Here is a 14,457-nt window from a genome sequence, read left to right as displayed (position 1 = left end):
ACAGAGAGGAGGACCAAGGCGCAGCGTTGAAGGCGAACATATTTATTATATTAATGATCACACAATCAAAACAACAAAACGATGACGTGACAGTCAATGGTAAACACAAACCAAATACGAACAAGAAACCACACCAAATGAATGCCTAACGGCTACCTAAGTATGACTCCCAATCAGAGACAACGAGCTACAGCCGTCTCTGATTGGGAGCCACCCTGGCCAACATAGATATACCAAACCAGAAAGTGAAACCTAGAACACACATAGACTATACACACCCTGGCTCAACATATTAGAGTCCCCAGGGCGTGACAGTCAGCCTCGAAACCTTAATGACTTGGAGAAGATCTGCAAGAGGAGGAATACCTGGGATAGGATAAAGTAATCCTTCTACCCCCAAAAAAAAAAAAAAAAAAATTGTAAAGTGGTTATCCCACTGGCTATAGGGTGAATGCACCAATTTGTAAGTCGCTCTGGATAAGAGCGTCTGCTAAATGACGCAAATGTGCCCTTGAGCAAGGCACTTAACCCTAATTGCTCATGTAAGTCACTCTGGATAAGAGCGTCTGCTAAATGACTAAAATGTAAATGTAAAAAAATGAGTGGAACAAAATCCCTCCTGAGATGTGTGCAAACCTGGTGGCCAACTACAAGAAACGTCTCGTATGAAAAAGTTTGGGCACCCCTCTGAGGCTGCATAATAATTTACTCTGTCGTCACAGAAAATGATCCCAGTGGCATGCCATTCATTTTCTAATAAAAGCTGAGTACTGGGGTATTGTCCAGACAAAGATTTTTAGTGTATCAATATTAAGTTGTATGAAATTAAATCAGATGTGAAAAATAGGCTTTGCAAAAATTTGGGCACCCTTGTCATTCTGTTGATTTGAATACCTGTAACTACTTAGCACTGATTAATTGGAACACACAATTGGTTTGGTGAGCTCATTAAGCCTTGAACTTCATAGACAAGTGCATCCAATCATGAGAAAAGGTATTTAAGGTGGCCAATTGCAAGTTGTTGTTCTCTTTGACTCTCCTCTGAAGAGTGGCAACATGGGGGCCTCAAAACAACTCTCAAATGACCTGAAAACAAAGATTGTTCAACATTATGGTTTAGGGGAAGGCTACAAAAAGCTATCGCAGAGATCTAAGCTGTCAGTGTCCACTGTGAGGAACATAGTGAGGAAATGGAAGACCACAGGCACAGTTCTTGTTAGGCCAGAAGTGGCAGGCCAAGTAAAATATCGGAGAGGCAAAGGCGAAGGATGGTGAGAACGGTCAAAAACAGCTCACAGACCACCTCCAAAGACCTACAACATCATCTTGCTGCAGATGGTGTCACTGTGCATCGTTCAACAATTCAGTGCACTTTGCACAAGGAGAAGCTGTACGGGAGAGTGATGCGGAAAGAAGCATTTTCTGCACACACGCCACAAACAGAGTCGCTTGAGGTATGCAAACGCACATTTGGACAAGCCAGCTTCATTTTGGAATAAGGTGCTGTGGACTGATGAAACAAAGATTGAGTTATTTGGTCATAAAAAAGCGGCGTTATGCGTGGCGGCAAAAGAACACAGCGTTCCAAGAAAAACACTTGCTACCCACAGTAAAATTTGGTAGGAGTTCCATCATGCTGTGGGGCTGTGTGGCCAGTGCCGGTACTGGGAATCTTGTTAAAGTTGAGGGTCGCATGGATTCCACTCAATATCAGCAGATTCTTGGGAATAATGTTGAAGAATCAGTCACAAAGTTGAATTTACGTCGGGGCTGGATATTTCAACAAGACAACGACCCAAAACACTGCTCAAAATCTACCCGGGAATTTATGCAGACAAAACAAGTACAATGTTCTGGAATGGCCATCCCAGTCCCCAGACCTGAATATCATTGTGAATCTGTGGGATGATTTGAAGCGGGCCGTCCATGTTCGGCAACCATCAAACCTAACTGAACTGGAGATGTTTTGTAAGGAGGAATGGTCCAAAATACCTTCATCCAGAATCCAGACACTCATTAGAGGCTATAGGAAGTGTCTAGAGGCTGTTATTTTAGCAAAAGGAGGCTCTACTAAATATTGATGTGATTTTTCTGTTGGGGTGCCCAAATTTAGGCACCTGTCTAATTTCGTTTTGATGCATATTGCACATTTTCTGTTAATCCAATAAACCTCATTTCACTACTGAAATATTACTGTGTCCATCAATTATTTGATAGATCAAAATGAAATTGCTGATCCAAACACCCAATTATTTATAAATGGAAATCATGGTGATTGTCAGGGGTGCCCAAACTTTTTCATACAACTGTAAAACGTCTGACCTCTGTGAATGCCTGCAAGGGTTTTGCCACCAACTACTAAGTCATGTTTTGCAGAGGGGTCAAATACTTATTTCCCTAATTAAAATGCAAATCAATTTATAACATTTTGACATGCGTTTTCTGTATTTTGTTGTTGTTCAAATAAACCTACCATTAAAATTATAGACTGATCATGTCTTTGTCAGCGGGCAAACGTACAAAATCAGCAGGGGATCAAATACTTTTTTCCCTCACTGTATGTAACTAGATACATAACCAGCTGTCTATGATCTAGCTACTGGTATACTCACTACCACTGGGACCAACGAACTCCAACCTCCTATTCCGCGTGATATGGTCCTTCGGCAGGACATGTAAACCATAGTTGGTCAATCCGTATAGGGCTTTTCAGATTCTTTGAACGCGTTGAGGGCGATGAAACAACAGAGCCCCATTCAATTAAAGGTCGTTGCTATCTGGAATACTTGGGACATCCCAACTCTAACTTTACCCCATGGAAGTTGAAATTTAAAATGGTTCCGGTAAGGGTTAGGGTTAGGTAAGGGTTAGGCTAAGGGTAGGGGTTAGGGTTAGGGGTTAGGCTAAGGGTAGGGGTTAGGGTTAGGGTTTAGGCTAAGGGTAGGGGTTAGGGTTAGGTAAGGGTTATGGTTAAGGTCAGGGTTAGGCTAAGGGTAGGGGTTAGGGTTAGGGTTTAGGCTAAGGGTAGGGGTTAGAGTTAGGGGTTAGGCTAAGGGTAGGGGTTAGGGTTAGAGTTTAGGCTAAGGGTAGGGGTTAGGGTTTAGGCTAAGAGTAGGGGTTAGGGTTAGGGTTTAGGCTAAGGGTAGGGGTTAGGGTTAGGGTTTAGGCTAAGTGTAGGGGTTAGGGTTTAGGCTAAGGGTAGGGGTTAGGGTTTAGGCTAAGGGTAGGGGTTAGGGTTAGGGTTTAGGCTAAGGGTAGGGGTTAGGGTTTAGGCTAAGGGTAGGGGTTAGGGTTAGGGTTTAGGCTCGGGACGTCCCAAGGAACCCACTAACCTGAAATTAAGGGAAAATAAGTGGGCCGATTTGCACGTGGAGCTTGGCAAAAGGGGACATGATGATTGTTATAAATTATTTATTTATTTTTAAGATTTTATTTTAGAGGCATGATTTGTTGACATAATTGTAATCCAAACCCAACCTTCATTTACTCATTGTGACGCACTGAGGTTCCAAACTCGGACTTTATGACCAAAATTATCCTATTTACACTTTGTAGTCAATTTTGACATTATAATAAATGTTTCTGACTCATATCGATGCCACATAGGCCGTTTTCAAAGAGATTAGTTGGTTTTTAGGGGTAGTCGCTCTTTAAAACCGTTCTACCTCACTTTTACCAACATGTCTCCTGCGCAACTAGGACCACTTTTATTCTACCCACAGAGACACATATAAGACTCCCTCATCCTCCCTTCGGCAAATCTGACCATGATTCCATTTTCCTGCTTCCTGTTTACAAACAAAGGCTCAAAGAGGAAGTACCAGTGACACACTCAATACGAAAGTGGTCCGATTGAAGCAGACATGAGGCTACAAGACTGTTAGTACAGACTGGGATATGCTCCGGGATTCATCCGATAGCATTGAGGAGTTTACCACATCAGTCACGGGCTCCATCAATAAGTGCATAGACGATGTCATTCCAACAGTGACTATACGAACGTATCCAAGCCAAAAACCATTGATTACCGTCAATATCCGTGCTGGGCTAAAGGCTAGAGCTACCGCTTACAATAAACGGGACACGGACATGGAAGCATACAAGAAATCCCGCTACGACCTCCGAAGAGGCAAAAGGACAATATTGGAGGGAAGGTGGAATCCTATTACACCGGCTCGGACGCTCGTCGTATGTGGCAGACGATCACGGATTACAAAGGGAAACCCAGCAGTGAGATGCCCAGTGATGCAGAACTCCCAAACAAGCTAAATTAATTTTATTCTCGCTTCGAGGAATACAACATCGAGTTTTGCGTGAATGCCCCTGTTGTTCCGGATAACTGTGTGATCTCACTCTCCGTGAGTAAAACTTTTAAACAGGTTAACATTCTCAAAGGCCACCGGGCTAGATGGAATACCAGGGCGCGTTCTCAAAGAATGCTCTGACCAGCTGACAAGTGTCTTCACAGAGACTTTCAATCTCTCTTTGTCCCAGTCTGTAACCCCAACAGGTTTCAAGGTGACCGCCATTGTCCCTGTTCCCAAGAGCTCCAATGTAACCTGCCTAAATGACTATCGCCCTGTAGCGCTCACATCTGTAATTATGAAGTGCTTTGAAAGGCTGGTCATGACACACATAAACACCATCATCCCAGACACCCTGGACCCACTCCCAATTCGCATACTGCCCCAACAGATCCACAGATGACGCAATCTCAATTGCACTTCACACTGCCCTCTCACACCTGGACAAGAGGGGAAATAACTATGTAAGAATGCTGTTCATTGACTACAGCTCAGCGTTCAACACCATAGTGCCCTCCAAGCTCATCACCAAGATTGGGACCCTGGGACTGATCACCTCCCTCTGTAACTGGATCCTGGACTTCCTGATGGGATGGCCCCAGGTGGTGAGGGTAGGCAACAACACCTCCGCCACGCTGACCCTCAACACAGGGGCCCCTCAAGGGAGTGTGCTTAGTCCCCTCCTATATTCCCTGTTCACCCATGACTACGTGGCCACGCACGACTCCAACACCATCCTCAAATTTGCTGACGACACGACGGTGGTAGGCCTGATCACTGACGGCGATGAGACAGGTCAGAGACTTGGCAGTGTGGTGCCAGGACAACAACGTCTCCCTCAATGTCAGTAAGACCAATGAGCTGATTGTGGACTACAGGAGAAAGAGGGGAGAGCACGCCCCCATCCACATCGACAGGGCTGTAGTGGAGCGGGTCGAGAGATTCAAGTTCCTTGGCATCCACATCACTAAGGACCTAACATGGTTCACACACACTCGCACAGTCGTGAAGAGGGCACGACAGCGCCTCTTCCGCCTCAGGAGGCAGAAAAGATTTGTTATGGGCCCTCGGATCCTAAAAAAGTTATTCAGCTGCACCATCGAGAGCATTTTGACTGGCTGCATCACCGCTTGGAATGGCAAATGCACCATCCTCGACCGCAAAGCGCTACAGTACATCACTGGGGCCGAGTTCACTACTATCCAGGACCTCTGTATCAGGCGGTGTCATCCAAGCCATAGACTGTTCACTCTGCTACTGTTCGGCAAACGGTACTGGAGCATCGGTTCTCGGACCAACAGGCTCCGAGATAACTTCTACCCTCAAGCCATAGGACTGCTAAATAGCCATAAGACTGCTAAATAGTTCATTAATGGTTACCCGGACTATCTGCACTGACCCTATCTGGCAACTGACTCAAAAACCAAGCCATGAGCTCGCAGCTGTGCTTCCCTTTGTAGTCTGTAATAGTTTTCAAGCCCTGCCACATCCGACGAGCGTCAGATCCGGTGTAGTACGATTCAATCTTAGTCCTGTGTTGACTCTTTGCCTGTTTGATGGTTCGTCGGAGGGCACAGCGGGATTTCTTACAAGCGTCCGGGTTAAAGTCCCGATCCTTGAAAGCGGCAGCTCTACCCTTTATCTCAGTGCGGATGTTGCCTGTAATCCATGCTTCTGGTTGGGGTATGTACAGTTGAAGTCGGAAGTTTACATACACTTAGGTTGGAGTCATTAAAACTCGTTTTTCAACCACTCCACAAATTTCTTGGTAACAAACTATAGTTTTGGCAAGTCGGTTAGGACATCTACTTTGTGCATGACACAAGTACTTTTTCCAACAATTGTTTACAGACAGATTATTTCACTTATAATTCACAGTATCACAATTCCAGTGGGTCAGAAGTTTACATACACTATGTTGACTGTGCCTTTAAACAGCAAGTATAAACACCATGGGACCACGCAGCCGTCATACCGCTCAGGAAGGAGACGTGTTCTATCTCCTAGAGACAAACATACTTTGGTGCGAAAAGTTTAAATGTATTTGGCTAAGGTGTATGTAAACTTCCGACTTCAACTGTACGTACGGTCACTGTGGGGACGACGTCATCGATGCACTTATTGATGAAGCCAGTGATTGATGCGGCGTACTTCAATGCTTTCGGAAGAATCCCGGAACATATTCCAGTCTGTGCTAGCAAAACAGTCCTGTAGCTTAGCATCTGCGTCATCTGACCACTTCCTTATTAACCGAGTCACTGGTGCTTCCTGCTTTAGTTTTTGCTTATATGCAGGAATCAGGAGGATAGAGTTTTGGTCAGATTTGCCAAATGGAGGGCGAGGGAGAGGTTTGTACGCGTCTCTGTGTGTGGAGTAAAGGTGGTCTAGAGTTTTTTTTCCTCTGGTTGCACATTTAACATGCTGGTAGAAATGAGGTAGACCGGATTTAAGTTTCCCTGCATTAATGTCCCCGGCCACTAGGAGCGCTGCCTCTGGATGAGCGTTTTCCTGTTTACTTATACAGCTCATTGAGTGCAATCTTCGTTCCAGCATCGGTTTGTGGTGGTAAATAGACAGCTATGAAAAATATAGATGAAAACTCTCTTGGTAAATAGTGCAGTCTACAGTTTATCATGAGATACTCTACCTCAGGCGAGCAAAACCTAGAGACTTCCTTAGTATTAGATTTTATGCACCAGCTGTTGTTTACCAATATACACAGACCACCACCCCTTGTCTTACCGGAGTCAGCCGTTCTATCCTGCCGATGTAGCGTAAATCCCGCCAGCTGTATGTTATCCATAGCTGGTACCCCTGCATATTGATCTGGTACTGGTACTCCCTGTATATAGCTCCACATTGATCTGGTATTGGTACTCCCTGTATATAGCTCCACATTGATCTGGTACTGGTACTCCCTGTATATAGCTCCACATTGATCTGGTACTGGTACTCCCTGTATATAGCTCCACATTGATCTGGTACTGGTACTCCCTGTATATAGCTGCACATTGATCTGGTACTGGTACTCCCTGTATATAGCTCCACATTGATCTGGTACTGGTACTCCCTGTATATAGCTCCACATTGATCTGGTCCTGGTACTTCCTGTATATAGCTCCACATTGATCTGGTACTGGTACTCCCTGTATATAGCTCCACATTGATCTGGTCCTGGTACTTCCTGTATATAGCTCCACATTGATCTGGTACTGGTACTCCCTGTATATAGCTGCACATTGATCTGGTCCTGGTACTCCTTCCTGTATATAACTCCACATTGATCTGGTACTGTTACTCCCTGTATATAGCTCCACATTGATCTGGTCCTGGTACTCCCTGTATATAGCTCCACATTGATCTGGTACTGGTATTCCCTGTATATAGCTCCACATTGATCTGGTACTGGTACTCCCTGTATATAGCTCCACATTGATCTGGTACTGGTACTTCCTGTATATAGCTCCACATTGATCTGGTACTGGTACTTCCTGTATATAGCTCCACATTGATCTGGTACTTCCTGTATATAGCTCCACATTGATCTGGTACTTCCTGTATATAGCTCCACATTGATCTGGTACTTCCTGTATATAGCTCCACATTGATCTGGTACTTCCTGTATATAGCTCCACATTGATCTGGTACTGGTACTTCCTGTATATAGCTCCACATTGATCTGGTACTGGTACTTCCTGTATATAGCTCCACATTGATCTGGTACTTCCTGTATATAGCTCCACATTGATCTGGTACTTCCTGTATATAGCTCCACATTGATCTGGTACTTCCTGTATATAGCTCCACATTGATCTGGTACTTCCTGTATATAGCTACAAATTGATCTGGTACTCCCTGTATATAGCTCCACATTGATTTGGTACTTCCTGTATATAGCTCCACATTGATCTGGTATTTCCTGTATATAGCTCCACATTGATGTGGTACTTCCTGTATATAGCTCCACATTGATCTGGTACTTCCTGTATATAGCTCCACAGTGATCTGGTACTTCCTGTATATAGCTCCACATTGATCTGGTACTTCCTGTATATAGCTCCACATTGATCTGGTACTTCCTGTATATAGCTCCACATTGATCTGGTACTTCCTGTATATAGCTCCACAGTGATCTGGTACTTCCTGTATATAGCTCCACATTGATCTGGTACTTCCTGTATATAGCTCCACATTGATCTGGTACTTCATGTATATAGCTCCACATTGATCTGGTACTTCCTGTATATAGCTCCACAGTGATCTGGTACTTCCTGTATATAGCTCCACAGTGATCTGGTACTTCCTGTATATAGCTCCACATTGATCTGGTACTTCCTGTATATAGCTCCACATTGATCTGGTACTTCCTGTATATAGCTCCACATTGATCTGGTACTTCCTGTATATAGCTCCACAGTGATCTGGTACTTCCTGTATATAGCTCCACAGTGATCTGGTACTTCCTTCTATATAGCTCCACAGTGATCTGGTACTTCCTGTATATAGCTCCACAGTGATCTGGTACGTCCTGTATATAGCTCCACAGTGATCTGGTACTTCCTGTATATAGCTCCACATTGATCTGGTACTTCCTGTATATAGCTCCACATTGATCTGGTACTTCCTGTATATAGCTCCACATTGATCTGGTACTTCCTGTATATAGCTCCACAGTGATCTGGTACTTCCTGTATATAGCTCCACAGTGATCTGGTACTTCCTGTATATAGCTCCACAGTGATCTGGTACTTCCTGTATATAGCTCCATTCTTATGTATTTTATTCCTCTTGTTACTATTTTTCTTTGTATTTTTCTTTAGTAAACTCTGCATCGTTGGGAAGGCCTCGTAAGCAAGCAGTTCACGGTAAAGTCTACACCTGTTCACGGTAAAGTCTACACCTGTTCACGGTAAAGTCTACACCTGTTCACGGTAAAGTCTACACCTGTCGTATTCGGCGGATGTGACAAATAAAATGTGATTTGTTTTACTCCTCACCTCCCCTCACTATCTCCTCTCTTATCTAATCCTCTGTTTTCATTAGCTAAAGCCTGGGATAGTAGATTAACTGTTTTCATTAGTCAGCTAAAAGGCTGGGATAGTAGATTAACTGTTTTCATTAGTCAGCTAGCATCCTGGGATAGTAGATTAACTGTTTTCATTAGTCAGCTAGAAGCCTGGGATAGTAGATTAACTGTTTTCATTAGTCAGCTAGCATCCTGGGATAGTAGATTAACTGTTTTCATTAGTCAGCTAGAAGCCTGGGATAGTAGATTAACTGTTTTCATTAGTCAGCTAGAAGGCTGGGATAGTAGATTAACTGTTTTCATTAGTCAACTAGAAGGCTGGGATAGTAGATTAACTGTTTTCATTAGTCAACTAGAAGCCTGGGATAGTAGATTAACGGTTTTCATTAGTCAGCTAGAAGGCTGGGAGAGTAGATTAACTGTTTTCATTAGTCAGCTAGAAGCCTGGGAAAGTAGATTAACTGTTTTCATTAGTCAACTAGAAGGCTGGGATAGTAGATTAACTGTTTTCATTAGTCAGCTAGAAGCCTGGGATAGTAGATTAAATGTTTTCATTAGTCAGCTAGAAGGCTGGGAGAGTAGATGAACTGTTTTCATTAGTCAGCTAGAAGCCTGGGATAGTAGATTAACTGTTTTCATTAGTCAGCTAGCATCCTGGGATAGTAGATTAACTGTTTTCATTAGTCAGCTAGAAGCCTGGGATAGTAGATTAACTGTTTTCATTAGTCAGCTAGAAGGCTGGGATAGTAGATTAACTGTTTTCATTAGTCAACTAGAAGGCTGGGATAGTAGATTAACTGTTTTCATTAGTCAGCTAGAAGCCTGGGAAAGTAGATTAACTGTTTTCATTAGTCAGCTAGAAGCCTGGGATAGTAGATTAACTGTTTTCATTAGTCAACTAGAAGGCTGGGATAGTAGATTAACTGTTTTCATTAGTCAGCTAGAAGGCTGGGATAATAGATTAACTGTTTTCATTAGTCAGCTAGAAGGCTGGGATAATAGATTAACTGTTTTCATTAGTCAGCTAGAAGGCTGGGATAATAGATTAACTGTATTCATTAGTCAGCTAGAAGGCTGGGATAGTAGATTAACAGTTTCATTAGTCAGTTTTCCTCCCTTCTGGTCCATAACCATCTTGTTGAATGAAAGTTACACTTCAGTGTGTGTGTGTGTGTGTGTGTGCGTGCGTGCATGCGTGTGTGTGGGTTGGTTCTTCTATCCTTGTGGGGACCTAAAATCCCCAAATGTCCCCACCAGATAGATGTGTTTGTGTGTGTGTTGTCAGTGTGTGTGTATTTTCCAGCATCTCTTGATCATGTCAAGATGATTCAACTAATGAGCGTTTTTATTCACAGAGTGGTGGTTTCCAGACTTCCCTCTCCCTGGGCCTCCTCTTCCTTGATCACCTCTCACTGGGTCTCCTCTACCTGGTCTCCTCTCCCTGGGTCTCCTCTCCCTGGGTCTCCTCTCCCTGGGTCTCCTCTTCCTGGGTCTCCTCTCCCTGGGTCTCCTCTCCCTGGGTCTCCTCTTCCTGGGTCTCCTCTCCCTGGGTCTCCTCTCCCTGGGTCTCCTCTCCCTGGGTCTCCTCTTCCTGGGTCTCCTCTCCCTGGGTCTCCTCTCTCTGGGTCTCCTCTCCCTGGGTCTCCCTCTCCCTGGGTCTCCTCTCCCTGGGTCTCCTCTCCCTGGGTCTCCTCTCCCTGGGTCTCCTCTCCCTGGGTCTCCTCTACCTCTGTCTCCTCTCCCTGGGACTCCTCTCCCTGGGTCTCCTCTACCTGGGACCCCTCTCCTGGGTCTCCTCTCCCTTGGTCACCTCTCCTGGTCTCCTCTCCCTGGGTCTCCTCTCCTGGGTCTCTCTACCTGGGTCTCCTCTACCTTGGTCTCCTCTCCCTGGGTCTCCTCTACCTTGGTCTCCTCTCCCTGGGTCTCCTCTACCTGGGTCTCCTCTCCCTGGGTCTCCTCTCCCTGGGTCTCCTCTCCCTGGGTCTCCTCTCCATGGGTCTCCTCTCCCTGGGTCTCCTCTCCATGGGTCTCCTCTCCCTGGGTCTCCTCTACCTTGGTCTCCTCTCCCTGGGTCTCCTCTCCATGGGTCTCCTCTCCCTGGGTCTCCTCTCCATGGGTCTCCTCTCCATGGGTCTCCTCTCCCTGGGTCTCCTCTACCTTGGTCTCCTCTCCCTGGGTCTCCTCTCCATGGGTCTCCTCTCCCTGGGTCTCCTCTTCCTGGGTCTCCTCTCCCTGGGTCACCTCTCCCCCGGTTTTCTCTCCCTGGGACTCCTCTCCCTGGGTCTCCTCTACCTGGGTCTCCTCTCCCTGGGTCTCCTCTACCTTGGTCTCCTCTCCCTGGGTCTCCTCTCCCTGGGTCTCCTCTCCCTGGGTCTCCTCTACCTGGGTCTCCTCTACCTTGGTCTCCTCTCCCTGGGTCTCCTCTACCTGGGTCTCCTCTCCCTGGGTCTCCTCTCCCTGGGTCTCCTCTCCCTGGGTCTCCTCTCCCTGGGTCTCCTCTCCCTGGGTCTCCTCTCCCTGGGTCTCCTCTCCATGGGTCTCCTCTACCTTGGTCTCCTCTACCTTGGTCTCCTCTCCCTGGGTCTCCTCTCCCTGGGTCTCCTCTCCCTGGGTCTCCTCTACCTGGGTCTCCTCTACCTTGGTCTCCTCTCCCTGGGTCTCCTCTCCCTGGGTCTCCTCTACCTGGGTCTCCTCTCTAAATAAGTAGTGGTCTTTCATGTAACTTTTTTTTGTCTTCTTCTTATGATTCACATAATAGCTTTTCTGTATGAGTAATGCTTTGGGGAAAAACGTTGAAAAAGCTTTTCATTTCCTCTTGGACAGGGACGTCTCATTGGTTGAGAGGAGTATCTAAGCTGTCCTGAGGATGAGAGAAGTAGAAGGAGGAGAGGAGAGGAGAGGAGAGGAGAGGAGAGGAGAGGAGAGGAGAGGAGAGGAGAGGATTAAGAGGTATTTAAGTAGGTTTTGATTTAAAGGGAGCTACATGGCAGTTTGAGACATGATCTATATCCCAAATGGCACCCTATTCCCTATATACTGCCTATAGTGTCTATACACTACATAGTGCTCTGGTCAAAAGTAGTGCGCTATGTAGGGAATAGGGTGTGATTTGGGAGGCTACCAAATACACATTTAGGCTACTGTTAAGTGGTGTGGTATGTACCCAGCTAGCACATTTGGTTCCTTGAAAGTTATGGGAATGTACGTTTTTTGGTTTCCTATTTGTTGTGGGAACGGAAGCCATAAAACCGGTAAAATGTAAGTTTTTTTTAAACGTTCTGAGAATGGAAGTGAACATTTAGCTTGTGCTGGGAACATTTATTTTTAGGTTGCAGGGAGGTTCTGAGAACGTTTTACTCTGGTTCTGAGAACGTTTTACTCTGGTTCTGAGAACGTTTTACTCTGGTTCTGAGAACGTTTTACTCTGGTTCTGAGAACGTTTTACTCTGGTTCTGAGAACATTTTACTCTGGTTCTGAGAACGTTTTACTCTGGTTCTGAGAACATTTTACTCTGGTTCTGAGAACGTTTTACTCTGGTTCTGAGATCGTTTTACTCTGGTTCTGAGAACGTTTTCCTGAGAGGTTTTATTAACGCTCTGAGAACGAAAACGAACCTTTCACTGAATGTTTCAATAAGACTTTTAATAACACTGCTCTCGGAAGTATTTGAGAACATTCCCAATGTCAAACCAGTTAGAGAACGTTCCTAGAACATCACCAACATAGAAATTAAATATAACCCTGTTTGAACTTTTAGGCAACGTTCTGTTAAAGTAATGAAATACCAAGAAAATAACGGGGTTTTTTTTGTCAAGTTCCTTAAAAGTGCTTAGAATGTTCCAAAGCCAAGCAACTATCCTTCACCATTCACAAAAGTTGTGGGAAGGTTATATGCAAAATAACCATAGGACAACCCCACTTTGACCAAGCTCTATGACACATATGGTTCTCAGAGCTTTGTGTTAGCTGGGTGGTATGGTATATTGGACTGTATATGTTACGGAACGCTCTATAGATGTACGTAAGTAATGACTGAAGAAGGGATTGAGAGGGAATAAAGAATGACAGAGTTGGTTTTTGGTGTTTCTGTAAACGTTCCCTTTTAAGGACAGTTCTATATTGTTGTTCTGGCCTGATATTTTCTCTCTGTCTGTCTCACTGTCAGCCGTGAGCTATTGTGTTAGTGGAGTGGACTGGATTATGTAGGTCTCTTTCTGTCAGGGTGTGTGTGTGTGTGTGGGGGGGGGGGGGACTAGTCTTAACGCGGTAATAAAGATACAGTATAGTATTGTGGTGCATTTGCAGATAGATGTAGAGAACTACAGTAACTTTCATCTCCTCTCTCTCTCTCTCTCTCTCTCTCTCTCTCTCTCTCTCTCTCTCTCTGTCTCTGTCTCTGTCTCTCTCTCTCTCTCTCTCTCTCTCTCTCCCTCTCTCTCTCTCTCTCTCTCTCGCTCTCTGAATTGATTTCCCATTGATTAACCTGCATGGTGCATATCACTGCTATGAATCCTGGTTTTTATGGTATTCCCCTGTGGGGAATTCAATAGTATTATATTAGAAAAAAACTTAAATGACGTTATAAATCATTTATATTTTGGTAAATTAATTTGCCCTTACGTGTAACATTCAAACAGCTGAATCAGAGCAGCTGCGGTAGTAATGTCTGAGTCATATTCTTCATCGCAAATGGCCCCATATTCCCTATGAAATAAAGTACTTTTGAATAAAGCCCATAGAGTTCTGGTCAAAGTAGTGCACTCAATAGGGAATAGGGTTCAATTTTAGACACAAACTGTAGCTTCTCCTGCTTCTGATTAAACAGCTGCGCCTCAGGACCCCAAATATCTCCCAGAGTGTCCTTCTCTGTGCCTGTAAAGAATTGAGGGAGAAAAGAACACAGTGGTTTGGCTTGTAGAACTGTAGAACTACCGCTGATACCACGGAAACCACAATATCTGCTAATAGAAATCCTCTGTTGAGAGAGCGAGAGCGACAGAGACAGAGACAGAGCGAGAGACAGAGCGAGAGACAGAGACAGAGACAGAGCGAGAGACAGAGACAGAGCGAGAGACAGAGAGAGAGAGACAGAGAGAGAGACAGAGACAGAGCGAGAGACAGAGACA

Source organism: Coregonus clupeaformis, chromosome 27, assembly GCF_020615455.1.
Source record: "Coregonus clupeaformis isolate EN_2021a chromosome 27, ASM2061545v1, whole genome shotgun sequence".
Lineage (NCBI taxonomy): Eukaryota > Metazoa > Chordata > Actinopteri > Salmoniformes > Salmonidae > Coregonus > Coregonus clupeaformis.
Note: the sequence above shows the minus strand (reverse complement) of the source record.